The sequence below is a fragment of the Ranitomeya imitator genome, chromosome 3, assembly GCF_032444005.1.
Source record: "Ranitomeya imitator isolate aRanImi1 chromosome 3, aRanImi1.pri, whole genome shotgun sequence".
Lineage (NCBI taxonomy): Eukaryota > Metazoa > Chordata > Amphibia > Anura > Dendrobatidae > Ranitomeya > Ranitomeya imitator.
The window spans coordinates 174,972,676-174,986,357 of NC_091284.1; the positions used below are offsets into that span (position 1 = coordinate 174,972,676).

General features: G+C 43.2%; 1 protein-coding gene across 2 annotated transcripts in view; it reads left to right on the forward strand.

The window, feature by feature from the left end:
- Positions 1–13,682, forward strand: part of SRPX (sushi repeat containing protein X-linked) — a 190,032-nt gene that overhangs the window by 774 nt on the left and 175,576 nt on the right. The gene's annotated exons all lie outside the window — the stretch shown is intronic.

Here is a 13,682-nt window from a genome sequence, read left to right on the forward strand (position 1 = left end):
TGGTCAGGAATAGTTTTGTGTCTGTGTGCAATGGTCAGGCATAGTTTTGTATCTGTGTGTAATGGTCAGGCATAGTTTTGTGTCTGTGTGTAATGGTCAGGCATAGTTTTGTGTCCGTGTGTAATGGTCAGGAATAGTTTTGTGTCCGTGTGCAATGGTCAGGAATAGTTTTGTGTCTGTGTGTAATGGTCAGGCATAGTTTTGTGTCTGTGTGTAATGGTCAGGAATAGTTTTGTGTCCGTGTGTAATGGTCAGGAATAGTTTTGTGTCCGTGTGTAAAGGTCAGGAATAGTTTTGTGTCCGTGTGTAATGGTCAGGAATAGTTTTGTGTCCGTGTGTAATGGTCAGGAATAGTTTTGTGTCTGTGTGTAATGGTCAGGAATAGTTTTGTGTCCGTGTGTAATGGTCAGGAATAGTTTTGTGTCTGTGTGTAAGGCCGGTTTCACGTACCGGAGACACTGACTCACGTAGACACTTTGAAATCAATGTGTCTCTGCACATGTCAGCGTGTTTTCACGGACCGTGTGTCGGTGTGCAAAACACGGAGACATGTCAGCGCACGGATTACACGGACCCATTAAAGTCAATGAGTCCGTATTAAACACATACCGCACACGGACGCTGTCTGTGTGCAGTCCGTGTGCCGTGCAGGAGACAGCGCTACAGTAAGCACTGTCCCCCCCACGTGGTGCTGAAGCCGCTATTCATATCTTCTCTCCAGCAGCGTTCGCTTGAAAGAAGATATGAAAAATCCTTTTTTTTTTTCGTGTTTTAAATAAAGATCCCTGTCCCAACCCCCCTCCCACCCCCTGTGCGCCCACCCGCTGGTAATAAAATACTCACCCGGCTCCCTTGCAGCGTCCTGTCCTCACGCAGCTTCTCCTGTATGAGTGGTCACGTGGTGCCGCCCATTACAGTCATGAATATGCGGCTCCACCTCCCATAGGGGTGCAGCCGCATATTCATGACTGTAATGGGTGGCACCACGTGACCGCTCATACAGGAGAAGCTGCGGGAGGACAGGACGCTGCGAGGGAGCCGGGTGAGTATTTTATTACCAGCGGGTGGGCGCACAGGGGGTGGGAGGGGGGTGGGGACAGGGATCTTTATTTAAAACACGAAAAAAACAACAACAAAAAAGGGGGATTTTTCATGTCTTCTTTCCAGCGAACGCTGCTGGAGGGAAGATATGAATGGCGGCTTCAGCACCAGATGCAGGGGACAGCGCTTATCTCTAGCGCTGTCTCCTGCACGCTCCGTGTGGTACCCAGTCGGCACACGGGCGGCACACGTGTGCCACACGGATGGCCTACGTGAGCTCACGGACACACGGACACGGATAAGTCCAGTACCGATTTTTTCGGTACCGGAATTATCTGGACGTGTGAGACTGGCCTAATGGTCAGGCATAGTTTTGTGTCCGTGTGTAATGGTCAGGAATAGTTTTGTGTCTTTGTGTAATGGTCGGGCATTCCTTCATTGCCGTATTAGCAATTAATGTGTTGATTTTTGACAGTTAACTCATTTAACCACAATCTGAGACATGTTGTGACCCTTCAGTTTCTAAATTGGTCATGGTAAAGTTATTCTATCAGACTTTGATGGCATATTGAGAGTTGAAGTTGAATATTATGGTACCTGAAAAAATCAAGCCAGATATTGCCAAAATCATGAAATTTTGCTCTAAAATTGCAAACAGAACAACAGGTATTTAGAACCAGACTTCATTTTGTTATGTGACATTGCTCATTCTGATATTATGATGTTATGAGTTTTTTTGCACAGGACTGCAGGTAAACCTAAAAGTCAGCTCACAGCCATGGTGCCGCATGTTATATAAAGCACTAATGCTATTTCCATAGAGTTACTGTACTTTCTACGGATTTATACTAGGCACATTGCAGTTTAGTGTTCCCCTGAAGCTGTGCCTCATTTGTGTATGTCATATGGTATACAAATGGAGCTGTGCAGCTACACAATAAACTAAAGCCATATGCTTTATAGCTGACTATGGGAAATAAGCCATAATTGCTTAATAGTAGTTGTCAATCCTCAGACTTTATTAGGAAAGATACAATTACAGAAAGAAAATAAATGATTCTTGCCATAAAGTGACTTTTTCCACTTACAAGGAAGAAATGTTGCATTTTTGATTCTATAAATAGTGAAAGTTTAGACACTTTTCACAATGTCTTAGAGTAAGCTTGTCAAAGCAGTCATTTGATTCTTGAATTCCCAGTAACCATATTTTTCATAAATGGGTATCCGTAAACTAGTAGGTAATAAAGTGTCTTCCATGAAAGGGAACCTGTGATATTAAACATGTCAGTTCAGAAGTCCAGTGGGCGGTCCTAATCAGTGGGCGGTCTCTTTAGACACACTTATACAGAGGTATCTGTCAATCATTGGTTAAGGCTAAACCCAGAAAGTGAAGGGATCTACATAAATAAAATAGTGATACTTTTCCCACAATCCTATATTTAGTCTATTTGGTATATTTGCTTAAGTGCTTAGCTCCAAAATATTCCATATCCTGATTTATCAAGGCTTTTATGGCAAAAAAAAAAAGTAGCGTAAAAACTTTGAAAAGTCACAAAAGTTTGGCGCACTTTGGAGTTGCACCAAAATTTTGCTGCTTTTCGTGATTTCAGGCCAGTTTCTCCCAGCTCTGGCCAAATTGGCGGAGCTGAGGCAGGACGGAGAGCAGGGCGGGAGCGTGATGCTACAGCTTGTCTAATTCATGATGAACAGCATGAAAACTAATTAATAAATTCTCACTCCAGTACCTGACTGGCGTAAGATTTCTGGCATAGCGCACAGAGGTGCATACCACTCATCAGACGCTTCATGAATCACCATCAACATGCACCATGAGAAAATCTCCAGTCTTGATCAATCAGAGCCAATGTCTCTACTGAGGCTCCCAATCAATATTCCCTATTCATATGTCTTTGGAGTGTGAGAAGAAAACCAGAATACCCAGATGAAACACATGCAATCATGGAGAAAATATATGGTACAATCTCAATGAAGATGTTGTTCCTGTTGGGAGTTGAACACAGGTTCCCAGCGGACAGAAATTTCACGGTGACTGATTCTTCTTAAAGGGGTTGTCTGGGACTGTAACACTGAGGGCCTATCCATAGGATAGGTCATCAATGGTCTGATTGATGGGGATGCGACACCCAACACCTCTGCCGATCAGCTGTTCCCGGTGTTAGTGGCTGCCGAAACTGCACAGTGCAGCTCGGCTGACACCGGGAACAGATGATCGTCCGGAGTGCTGGGTGTCGCTCTACCATTGATTAGACATTGATAACCTATCCTAAAGATAGGCCATCAGTGTTGCAGTCCCAGGCAACCCCTTTAAGGAGTTTTTCCAATCACTAAATGTTCTATTACTAGGATACTCCATAACCTTCAAATAAGTGGGGTTAAGTTGAATCATGCTCTCGTCTCTATTTATTTCCACTTTGAGCACAGTTTTTGATTTACAAAAATGCATCCAATACTGCTCTTTAATAATGCTTTCAAGGGTATCAAGGTATGAGCAGTGCTGGGAAATGGAAATTAATCCAGAATTTGAGCCTTTGATTAGAACCATAAATGATTCACTTCACTTACAGCATACAGACATCTTGAAAATGATGAAAACCTTAAATGGTCACTGACATTTTAATATACTTTGCATAAACCAATTGTAAGAGAGAATTGAAGAAACTTTGTGATGCATATTATCAGAGAAATATGTCATGTCACAGACTATATGTCATGTCCCACGACTTGGGAATCATGCAGTTTTGTATTGTTATTATTGTGTTACTTTGCAGTAAGGTTTGCCTTTTAGAAGTTTGTCCTCCCTCTCTCCCTGTTTACATCCCTAGCTCTGATGTCAGTAACCCCTCCCTTCTTCTACATTCTGAGTATGTCAGCCATCTTAAGAAGGTCTTGCAGCTCTTGTTCAGAATATTCTTTTTTTATCTTCTGTAATTGCATAATTATGCATAACTACAAGAAAATAAACCTGAAATCTTCATACATGTCTCTGCTGTCAAGCCAAGCTATCTGATATCTCTTCTGTGAGTACTAGTACATATAGATATCCATAGAAACAGAGTCTCAAGCGCCACACACTCGCAGCCTAGTTATGGAGTTAGGATCCTACTATTCCCTATGGAGGGATGATAGGGTGGAGTAGTGAGACGCACTTAGAACAGTGAGAGATCAGGTAGGCACATGTAGATTCTGCTGCTTCTTCTAGAAATGCATTCTACTTTGATGCTAGATTCACAGCCACACAGCTCAGTATTGCTGTATAATGTCTTCTATGCTGCTTCTGTCTTTTGGTTACAGAGAAATAAGAGCACAATCTAATTGTGTCCCTGTGTACCGTATATAGGAGACATTATACTAGCTATTCTACAGCCACTAGCTCATAGAGAACTGAAAAGAAAGGAGTTTGCAGAGGTCAAAACTATAAAAATGCAGGCTAAAAGTCACATAATGTCCAAAAACAAGGATTTTTGTCATGTACCTACAATATCTCATTCTGAAACGTCACCTGAAATGAAACGTACACTTTTAATCATTTATTATTTTTATTACTAATAAATAATCTCCATGTATATAAAAAGTAATGTTTTGCATTGTGGGCTGCCATTCCTATCTATAGCCCCCGTTTTCAGAAAAGAGCTTTGACTGATATATTTTCTGTTAACTTTTATTCTGGATAAAATCAAAGCAAATAATATTGTAACATATCATGAGCTCCAGTTTATATGCACTGTGACCAGAATGGTTTCAATATTCTTTTGGCACATGGAGCACATTAACACAATATTATTTTATTTTAGCATAAATGTGAATTTGGCAATCCATTTCACTATGGAAATCTACTTTTGGATCAGTTATTATTTATTTATAAGCTTCCAAAATGTTTTGTGGAGCAGTGATAATGGTGGAGAGAAAAAATACACTTTTTCTTCCTTGATGGCGTCTAATAAATGCCAGTTAGGCTACTTTCACACTAGCGTTATTTGACGTACGTCGCAATGCGTCGTTTTGGAGTAAAAACGCATCCTGCAAAGTTGCCCGCAGGATGCGTTTTTTCTCCATAGACTTTCATTAGTGACGCATTGCGACGTATCGCCACATGTCGCATCCGTCGTGCGACGGATGCGTCGTTTTTTGGCGCACTGTCGGCACAAAAAACGTTACATGTAACTTTTTTTGTGCGTCGAGTCCGCCATTTCCGACCGTGCATGCGTGGCCGGAACTCCGCCCCTTCCTCCCCGGACCTTACAATGGGGCAGTGGATGCATTGTAAAACTGCATCCGCTGCCCCCGTTGTTCATTTTTTTCGCAGTTTGCGTCGGTACCTCAGGCCGACACTAGTGTGAAAGTAGCCTTACTGGTAAAACAGCATACGGTTTAGGACAGTCATCTGCTTCACTGGGGTGGAAGGCAGGTGGCAAAGAAGGATTTAGTTGACCATACTATTACATCACTTATCTTGTATTATAATATTAGTGTAACAGTAGTTTAACCCCTTAATGACATATGACGTATATATACGTCATGTATCATGTCCTATCCACCGGTGGCTGTTAACAGTGGGATTTAACAAGTGCCAGCCGGAAGCACTTCACTAATCCTGCACGTCATGTGATCGGAGGGTCCCGATGGGTTGTCATGACAGCCATACCTGTCATTACGATACTCTTGTGAATGCCGGTCGTGATTTCTGCTATACATAGCAGAAGCCCTGTTATATATTGCAAATGTGATCAGACAATATCAGCTTCAAGTCTTCTAAGTGGACTATTGAAGACAGTAAAAAGTAAAAAAAAAACAAAAAAAAACACAATTTCAAATCACGCCCTTTTTGACTCACTGAAAAGAAAACAATTGAAAAAAAAACACCTATTTGGTATTGTTGTGTTAGTAAAAGTCCAATCTATCAAAATATAACAAATTAATAAAATTGGTAAACAGCGCAACGTGAAAAAAGATTGCCATAATTATACTTTCTTAGCCGCTGCCGCAACATTCTAATAATATGAAACAAGAGGCGGTCAGAACATCGTATCTACCCCAAAATGGTATCAGTAAAAACATCATCTTAGGGTACAAAACATAAGCCATCACCCAGCCCCAGAACTTTTTTCCATACAAATTTCAGAATTAATTTTCACCACTTAACTGTTACGGAACTGCAACACAGAACTAGGATAGAAAGGGGAAAACTGAGCCTGCACTGAGACTAGGCTGATGCCCTACGATGGAGTGGGTGACCCATTCCTTGCGAATAGACCCACCGATGATCCTAGGTTAATCTCAAGCAAAGACTTATAGATAGGGGGAAGGAGGTCCCTAAAAGATCTAATGACTGGGTATAAAAACAGGTCACCTCCTAATAGAAAATACAGAGAAGTCTGCAGAAACTAACAGAAAACAGAAACTAAGGATAGCAGAATTGGGGGTCCCAGAACTGCACAATATTAAAAACAGAAAGCTAACAAAGCACCTAGCCAGAACTCTAGCGGATTACCACTGTTGTCCAGCAAGGAATGGGAGGCAGGTGCTGGGTAATAAAGGGTGATACAATCACCTGGCCTAAGACAACCCAGCACCAGGGGAATAAGACCAGCAGCCAGAAAACCACAACAAGATCGCGGATGGTCAAAAACAACACAAATTCTAACAGTAATAATAATAATTTTATATAGCGCCAACATATTCCGCAGCGCTTTACAAATTATAGAGGGGACTTGTACAGACAATAGACATTACAGCATAACAGAAATACAGTTCAAAACAGATACCAGGAGGAGTGAGGGCCCTGCTCGCAAGCTTACAAACTATGGGGAAAAGGGGAGACACGAGAGGTGGATGGTAACAATTGCTTTAGTTATTCGGACCAGCTATAGTGTAAGGCTCAGGTGTTCATGTAAAGCTGCATGAACCAGTTACCTGCCTAAGTATGTAGCAGTACAGACACAGAGGGCTAATACTGCATAAAGTGTATGAGAACATGATGCGAGGAACCTTTTTTTTTTTTTTTTTTTTTATTATAAATAGGCCACACAGGGATCGTTAGGTTAATGCATTGAGGCGGTAGGCCAGTCTGAACAAATGAGTTTTTAGGGCACGCTTAAAACTGTGGGGATTGGGGATTAATCGTATTAACCTAGGTAGTGCATTCCAAAGAATCGGCGCAGCACGTGTAAAGTCTTGGAGACGGGAGTGGGAGGTTCTGATTATTGAGGATGCTAACCTGAGGTCATTAGCGGAGCGGAGGGCACGGGTAGGGTGGTAGACTGATACCAGGGAGGAGATGTAGGGTGGTGCTGAGCCATGGAGTGCTTTGTGGATGAGGGTAGTAGTTTTGTACTGGATTCTGGAGTGGATGGGTAGCCAGTGTAATGACTGGCACAGGGTAGAGGCATCGGTGTAACGGTTGGTGAGGAATATGATCCTGGCTGCAGCATTCAGGACAGATTGGAGCGGGGAGAGTTTTGCAAGAGGGAGACCGATTAGTAGAGAGTTACAATAGTCCAGACGAGAATGAATAAGTGAAACAGTCAGAGTTTTTGCAGAGTCGAAATTAAGAAAAGGGCGAATTCTAGAAATGTTTTTGAGATGCAGGTAAGAAGAGCGAGCCAGTGATCGGATGTAGGGGGTGAATGAAAGGTCAGAATCAAGGATGACCCCAAGGCAGCGGGCATGTTGCTTTGGAGTAATGGTGGAACCGCACACGGAGATGGCAATGTCAGGCAAAGGTAGGTTAGTAGAGGGAGGGAACACGAGGAGTTCAGTTTTTGACAGGTTTAGTTTCAGATAGAGGGAGGACATGATGTTAGAGACAGCGGTAAGACAATCACTGGTGTTTTCTAAAAAGGTCGGTGTGATATCGGGAGCAGAAGTGTATAATTGGGTGTCGTCAGCATAGAGATGGTACTGGAAACCAAATCTACTGATTGTTTGTCCAATAGGGGCAGTATACAACGAGAAGAGTAGGGGGCCTAGGACTGATCCTTGAGGAACCCCAACAGTAAGGGGAAGGTGAGAGGAGGAGGAACCAGCAAAACATACAGTGAAGGATCGGTCAGAGAGATAGGAGGAGAACCAGGAGAGAACGGTGTCCTTGAGGCCGATGGAGCGGAGCATAGTGAGGAGGAGCTGATGATCCACAGTGTCGAATGCTGCAGAGAGATCCAAGAGAATTAGCATGGAGTAGTGACCATTAGATTTAGCTGTTAGTAGGTCATTAGAGACTTTAATGAGGGCAGTTTCAGTAGAGTGTAAAGAGCGGAAGCCAGATTGAAGAGGGTCGAGAAGAGAGTTATCTGAGAGATAGCGGGTAAGACGGGAGTGGACCAGGCGTTCGAGGAGTTTAGAGATGAAGGGAAGATTAGAGACAGGTCTATAATTAGCAGTACCTCCCCTTTTACGAGGATCCTCCGGATCCTCTTGGCCGAGCCATATTTGGAAATCTCCTGTGAAAAGCCTTAATCAGCCTTAAGGCCGAGACGTCCTCAGATTTCACCCAGGAATTATCCTCGGGACCGAAACCCTTCCAGGACACGAGACACTGCAACCTTCCTTTGTGCCATCTGGAATCTAAAATGCATGAAATCTCAAACTCGCCGTCCTCATCAACTGGAGGAACAGTCAGCATCGCTTCCTTATCTGGTGTGTCAACTTTCTTCAGTAAAGATACATGAAAAACTGAATTAATTCTCCAGGACGAGGGGATGTCTAATCTCACCGCTGCCGAGTTGACAACCTGAACCAATTTGAAGAGTCCTACAAACTTAGGCCCCAGTTTTTTAGAAGGGATTTTCAAATGCAGACCATGTCCCTAACTGCAAACAACGCCTCCCTTCATTTCTTGTCAAAATATTTCTTTGACCTCCCATTTGCCTCTTTCAGATTATGGCGTACATTGGTCCAAACCCTGTCAAAATTCCCAGAAAAACTCACCTCCTCAGGCACCTCTGCCCCAATCTTTGAAAAAGGACCGAAAGATGGATGCCTCCCTGTACAGCAAAAAAAAGGAGAACACCCAGCCGAGGAAGACATATGATTATTAAGAGCAAACTCAGCTTGTGGTAGATATTCCGACCACATCTCCTGATTGTCTGCTACAAAACATCTCAAAAACTGAGCGACGTCCTGGTTCTTCCTTTCAGCCTGTCCATTGGACTCCGGATGATAACCTGACGAAAATGACATTTAATCTGTCACAAAAAGCACTCCAAAAGTGAGCCACAAACTGTGGTCCTCTATCGTAAACAATGTCCGTGGAAACCCCATGGAGCCTGACAATCTCTTTCACAAATGCCTTAGCTAAAGTCTTGGTGCAGGGTAATTTATTGAATGGGACCAGATGACACATCTTACTAAACCGGTCCACAACAACCCAGATGACAGAAAAACCCTCAGAGACCGGCAGATCGGTGATAAAATCCATAGCAAGATGTGACCATGGTGAACTAGGAACCTCCAAAGGGCACAGCAACCTTGCAGCCGGAGCATGTGAGGCCTTCGACCTAGCGCACACAGTACACTGATGCACCCACTTGATGATTTCTCTTTGCCACCCTGGCCACCAGAAACTTTGTCCGATCGACTTTCTAGATTCTGAAATCCCCGGATGACCAGCCAACCGAGACTCATGACATTCAGCAAACAAAGCTCTCCGCAAGGTTCTAAGCACAAATAATTTACCATACGGAGTGTTAGTTGGTGTAGCATTCTGGGCCTCTAGGATGCTACTCTCCAACTCAGAACCCAATACTGCCACCACCACCCCTTTCTGCAAAATACATTCCTCCTTCTCAGTATTAACTTCTGGAGAGAAACTATGAGACAAAGCATCCGCTTTAACATTCTTTGTCCCAGGTACATACGTTATGGAGAAATGAAACCGGGCAAAAAACAATGCCCACCTAGCTTGGTGGGCATTCAAACGTTTAGCAGCATCCAGATATATCAGATTCTTATGATCAGTAAAAACCTGTATCAGATGTCTAGTCCCCTCCAAAAAATGTTGCCAATGCTCAAACGCGAGTTTAATAGCCAGGAACTCTCTGTTCCCAACATCATGGTTGAGCTCAGTCTCCGAAATTTTTTTAGAAAAGAAAGCACAGGGATGCACCCCATCCTCTCCCTCCAGGGACAGAACTGCCCCCACCCCTACTGAAGAGGCATTAACCTCTACCAGAAATGGCTTGGTCTCATCTGTCTGGATCAAAACAGGAGCAGAGCTAAACCTCTCCTTGAGATGCTCAAAAGCCTTAACAGCCTCAGAGGACCATTGGACAGTATTAGAACCCTTCTTGGTGAGATCAGTTATAGGTTTAGCGATCACAGAAAAATTCTTTATGAATTTTCTGTAATAATTAGCAAACCATAAAATCTCTGAACCAACTTCAAACATTCAGGCCTAGGCCTCTCCAGCACTGACTGAACCTTCACCGGGACCATCTCAAACCCATCACTGGAGACAAGGTACCCCCAAAAAATCATTTTCTGTACTGCAAACTTGCACTTCTCCAATTTAGCAAAGAGTGAGTTTTCGCTCAAAATCTGTAGAACTTCACAGACTCTCTGCCAATGCGACTCCAGATCAGGTGAATAGATCAAAATATCATCCAAATAAACAATAACACTCCTACCGATCAATGACCTCAGAATGTCATAAAATTTTGAAAAAACGCAGGCGCATTGGTAAGGCTAAAAGGCATCACCAGACACTCAAAATGACATTCCGGGGTATTAAAGGCTGTCTTCCATTCATCGCTCTCCTTCACCCGCAGCAAATTATATACCCCACGAAGGTCAATCTTAGAGAACCACTTCACTCCAGTTAGTTGGTTAAACAAATCCGGAATTAGCGGCAACGGGTAAGGTTTGCGCACAGTGATCTTACTAATCTCCTGAAAATCCAGACACAGCCTAAGGCCCCCATCCTTCTTTTTGACAAAAAAGAATCTTACAGCCACAGGGGACTTAGAGGGTCTTATATGACTTGCAGCTAAACTATGTAGAAAAGCCGCGGAGACACCATCACGTGTTTCTCAACGCAAGCAATGAATAGCTAGGTCTTTCACCGGGAAGGAACAACCACCAGCATCCATAAAGGAAAACCACCTGCGCCAAAACATGGTATCCATCCACAGACAGCTGTTTCGGGGTATTTTCCCCTCATCAGTGTGGAGTAGGAAACTGGCTATTAGGAGCAGTGCCTAGTAAAAGGACTATAAACATAAGGATGAATGACCTCGGGGAGATCAAAACATCCAACACCGTGGAGACACCATCACGTGTTTCTCAACGCAGTGATCCAGAACACTGCCCCCATCCCTTATGGGAAATATGCAAATGCATGTAGAAAAGCCGCGGAGACACCATCACGTGTTTCTCAACGCAAGCAATGAATAGCCAGGTCTTTCACCGGGAAGGAACAACCACGGGAAGGGCAGCATCCATAAAGGAAAACCACCTGTGCCAAAACATGGTATCCATCCACAGACAGCTGTTTCGGGGTATTTGCCCCTCATCAGTGTGGAGTAGGAATCTGGCTATTAGGAGCAGTGCCTAGTAAAAGGACTATAAACATAAGGATGAATGACCTCGGGGAGATCAAAACATCCAACACCGCGGAGACACCATCACGTGTTTCTTGTTTTGAACAGCTGACATGTGCCTCTAACAGCAGCGGGTGGAATCACGGTCTACCCACGACTGTTAACCTGTTGAATGCCGCTGTCAATCTCTGACAGCTGCATTTAACACGCGCTTCCAGCAAGCATGCCAAAAATCCTGCCCATCGGTGACTCCATCACGTGATCGCGGGTCACCGATGGGTTGACATGACAACCAGAGGTGTCCAGCAGACCTCTATAGTTGTCAGTACCGGATTTCTATGCGCGCCGCCCGATGGCGCTCATAACAAGTGAACAATTCTGCTACATACAGGTGATCTGATCATCGCCTGTATGTAGCAGAGCAGATTGGATTATGGCAGCTTCTAGTCTCCCATGGAGACTATTGAAGCATGCCAAAAGTAAAAAAAAATGTATTTAAAAAATATAAAAGTTCAAATCACCCATATATATTACCCATACACATATTTGGCATCGCCGCATTCAGAACCGCCCGATCTATCAAAATAAAAAAAGAATTAGCCTGATTGCTAGGCGGCATAATGAGAAAAAAAATTTAAAACGCCAGAATTACGTTTTTTTTTGGTCAAAATGCAATAACGGGCAATCAAAAGATCGTATCTGCACCAAAATGGTATCATTAAACGTGTCAGCTCGGCACGCAAAAAATAAGCCCTCACCCAACCCGAGTTCACGAAAAATGGAGAAGCTATGGATATCGCAAAATGACGCAGTTTGTTTTTGTTTTTAACAAACTTTGGAAATCTTTTTTCAACAACTAAACAAAAAAGGACCTAGACATGTTTGGTGTCTATGAACCCGTAATGATCTGCATAATCATAATGGCAGGTCAGTTTTCGCATCTAAAAAAAGTAAAAGCAACCAACCATGGGATTGCACTTTTTTTGCAATTTCACCCCACTTGGAATTTTGTTCCCGTTTTCAGTACACGATATGGTAAAAACAATAGTGTAGTTCAAAAGTACATCTCATCCCGCAAAAAAGTTATGGCTCTGGGAAGAAGGGGAACAAAAAAATGAAAATGCAAAATCAAAAATATCTCTGGTCATAAAGAGGTTAAATAAACTATACAGTTGTGTTAATAAATGTTTCCCCCCTTCCTAACTTCCTATTCTTTTGCATGTTTGTCACACTTAACCCCTTAACGACCGCCGATACCCCCTTTCACGGCAGCAATTAATGGTACTTAAACTACAACGCCGTTAATTAACGGTGCTGTGGACAAAATGTATAGTGCCCCCAGAGTCTGAATTTATCCGGGGTCTCGCCTACCGGGGGTAGCTGAGACCCCAAAGAACATGATTCGGGTCAATTTACACTGACCCTGGTGTTGTGATCTCCTTTATTAAAGAAATAACAACAACCGCAAAAAAAAGTCTGATTTTCCATTTAATTTCTCTCTCCTCTGATGTGATCATACATCAGAGGAGAGAGAAATAGGGTCCCCCGATCGCCCCCCTGTACCTCTGGAGTCCAGCAATCCCCCACGTGATGTTCGCCAGCGTCTTTCAGAAGATAATGGAGGGCGCATGCGCAGTGCGCCCGCCGAGATCTGCCGGCCAGCACCCGGCAACAATAGGAAAATTTTCCTATTGGCTCATTTTCATTACTGTGATAGACACTATCACAGTGATAAAAATAAAATAAAAAAAATTGTTAATTTTTATCACTTTTATCACCTCCTTAGATAGGGAAAAATAATGAAATAAAAAAAATATTTATTTCAATTACGATTAGAGTTGGGCTTAGGTGAGCTGGGCTAAAGTTAGGGATAGAGCTAGGGTTAGGGTTATGGTTAGGATTGGGATTAGGGTTAGAGGTATGTTGGGTTAGGTTTGTGGTTAGGGTTATGGTTAGGGTTGGGATTAGGGTTAGGATTGTGCTGGGGTTAGGTTTCTGTTGAGGTTAGGTTTATGGTTAGGGTTCTGGTTAGGGTTGGGATTAGGGTTAGGGGTGTGTTGTTGTTAGGATTAGGGTTAGGGGTGTGTT